This window comes from Pongo abelii, chromosome 21 (assembly GCF_028885655.2).
Source record: "Pongo abelii isolate AG06213 chromosome 21, NHGRI_mPonAbe1-v2.0_pri, whole genome shotgun sequence".
NCBI lineage: Eukaryota > Metazoa > Chordata > Mammalia > Primates > Hominidae > Pongo > Pongo abelii.
This window is the reverse complement of record NC_072006.2, coordinates 40,647,795-40,650,727: the sequence shown is the minus strand read 5'-3', so window position 1 is coordinate 40,650,727 and position 2,933 is coordinate 40,647,795. Positions and strand designations below refer to the sequence as shown.

At 47.9% G+C, this 2,933-nt stretch overlaps 1 long non-coding RNA gene across 1 annotated transcript; it reads left to right on the top strand.

Annotated features, from left to right (window-relative positions):
* Nucleotides 1-242: 242 nt before the first annotated feature.
* Nucleotides 243-2,525, top strand: LOC129052226 (uncharacterized). Its single transcript, XR_008517156.2, has 2 exons — nucleotides 243-433; nucleotides 554-2,525. It is a non-coding gene; the product is annotated as an uncharacterized LOC129052226 (long non-coding RNA).
* The last annotated feature ends 408 nt before the right edge of the window (nucleotides 2,526-2,933 follow it).

The window sequence follows — 2,933 nt, the reverse complement described above, 5'->3', positions numbered from 1 at the left end:
GTGGAATCTGACTATAGTACACTCTCCCAAACATCCTGAGGCCAGGCAGCATCCCAAGAAACATCTGGAGAAAACAGACTTTACCTTGATAACACCTACCCCCTGGGAGCTGCTCTGCCCTGATGTTTTTGCAAACATACTTCCAAAGGCTTCAAACTGTCCTGCCAGACTCCTTTCTGCTCTCACAAAGAGACCTGTGACATCACTTGCCCTTCATAGTCCTTTCCCCTCCCAGGACTGCCACCCATCTGTAAAAGCAGGGGACTGCACTGGATTAGGGAGGGCACAGATTCCACTGGGCATGCTACTTCTGGTTGATTGGTTTTGCCTGTGTTGAGAAGGCTCCTCACGCTGTATCCAGGGGTCAATGGGAGTGCTGTGGCTGATGCTGTCTGCCATGGGTCCAGTAGAAAGGGTAATGGCCCAGTGCAAGGTATTTGCTGTCCCTGGACAAGATGATCACCATGGAAGTCATTTAGGACTCTAGTCCCATGACACAGAATTATTGTCTTTATCCCCTACCCAAACCTTTACCCTCTATCCTCCCTCACAGGCCCATCAACACTGGAGCTTCTTGAGAAATGTTTCAAATCCAGTAAGATGGAAAAGCAAACATCTATTTCAAGTCTACTGTCCTTCGAAAGACTGACCAACAAGAAACCTTAAATAGCTGCAACTTGTGGAGGGTAGCTGGATTTCAGCCCAATTTTATCAGTGAAGTGCCGTATGACCTTGGGCAAGTCCCTGTATTTCTGGGTCTCCACTACTTCTACAAATTGGGATCAGGAGTCCTATTTTCCTTGCATTTAACTGCGTCCAAACACTGTGCTAGGATTCTCAAGACTGCAAAGGAAGTCCATCATCTGTCTCACTGACTCTGAGTCATAAATATGTTGGAAAGTATTGTCCCATTTCCCAGAAGAGGAAGCTGAGGCTGAGGCAGGTGGAGGGACTTGGCCCAAATCCTAGAGCAAGTAGCTAATGAAGGAATTATGCTTGGGTCCTGTGATCAGATCCACAGCCTTCCTCATCCCATTATCCTGCCTCCATAGGGGGCAGTGGCCAGGCTCCTCACAGCCACCAGGTGCTTTGGAACCAAGGCTACCTCTGCAGAGGAGGCTCTCCCAGATGATCAGTCCCTTAACAATTCTGCCAGGATAAGGCCACACATAAGCTTAGATGTGCATTGTGCATTAACTTGGAGAACTGCCTGGGCATGGTGGCTCACACCTGTAATCCCAGCACTTTGGGAGACAGAGGCGGGTGGATCACTTGAGGTCAGGAGTTCAAAACCAGCCTGGCCAACATGGTGAAACCCCTCTCTACTGAATACACAAAAATTAGCTGGGCGTGGTGGCGGGTACCTGTAATCCCAGCTACCCGGGAGGCTGAGGCAGGAGAATCACTTGAACCTGGGAGGCAGAGGTTGCAGGGAGCCGAAATCGCGCCACTGCACTCCAAGCTGGGTGACAGAGACTCTCTTAAAAAAGAAAAAAGAAAAAAACAAACTTGGAGAATTAATCTCTACTGTAAGAGTTAATTATTCAGAGCATTCCCCTCAGCTGCCCTTCAAATGTATCTCCTTAAAATTGGCTAGTGAGGGCTCGGCACGGTAGCTCACGCCTGTAATCCCAGCACTTTGGGAGGCTGAGGCAGGCAGATCACCTGAGTTCAGGAGTTCGAGACCACCCTGACTAAAATGGAGAAACCCAGTCTCTATTAAAAACACAAAATTAGCTGGGTGTGGTGGCGCACGCCTGTAATCCCAGCTACTTGGGAGGCTGAGGCAGGAGAATTGCTTGAACCCGGGAGGCGGAGGTTGCAGTGAGCCACGACTGTGCCATTGCACTCCAGCCTGGGCAACAAGAACGAAACTCCATCTCAAAAAAAAAAAAAAAAATTGGGCTAGTGAATGAGATACCTAGAATAATACAATTCATAGAAAGAATGGTGGTTGCTGGCCGGGTACGGTGGCTCATGCCTGTAATCCCAACACTTTGGGAGGCCGAGGTGGGTGGATCACCTGAGGTCTGAAGTTTGAGACCAGCCTGACCAACATGGTGAAACCCTGTCTCTACTAAAAATATAAAAAATTAGCCAGGCATGGTGGCAGATGCCTGTAATCCCAGCTACTCAGGAGGCAGAGGGAGGAAAATTGCTTGAACCTGGGAGGTGGAGGTTGCAGTGAACCAAGAGAGCGCCATTGCACTCCAGCCTGGGAGACAGAGGGAGACTGCGTCTCAAAAAAAAAAAAAAAAGTGGTTGCCAGGGACTAGGCAAGGGGGGAATAGGGAGTTAATGTTTAATAGGCACGGAGTTTCAGTTTAGGAAGATGAAGAGTTAAAGAGACGGATAGTGATGATGGTTCTACAACAACGGGAATGTACTTAGTGCCAATGAACTGCACACTTAAAAATGGTTAAGATGGGGTGGGCACGTGTGTAATCCCAGCACTTTGGGAGGCCAAGGCAGGTGGATCACCTGAGGTCAGGAGTTTGAGACCAGCCTGGCCAACATGGTGAAACCCCGTCTCTACTAAAAATACAAAAATTAACCAGGTGTGGTGGTGGGTGCCTGTAATCCAGCTACTCGGGAGGCTGAGGCACGAGAATTGCTTGATCCCAGGAGGCGAAGGTTGCAGTGAGCCCAAAGTGTGCCACTGCACTCCAGCCAGGGCGACAGAGTGAGACTCTGTCTCAAAACAAACAAAAAAAAGGTTAAGATGGTCATTAAGACAGTTAAAAATGGACGAGTGAGTGGCCCACTGAAGAATGAGCCCCAGCAATTATCAAACTGCTTTGATTTTACTCATTCCAAACCTAAAAGTCACAAATAAAATATTTAAGCATTTTAAAAGTTTTTCTGATTTGAGTTAACTGTATTTGTGAGCAAGGGCTGGTTAATAATCTGCCTACAATTTCTTTACTGAAATT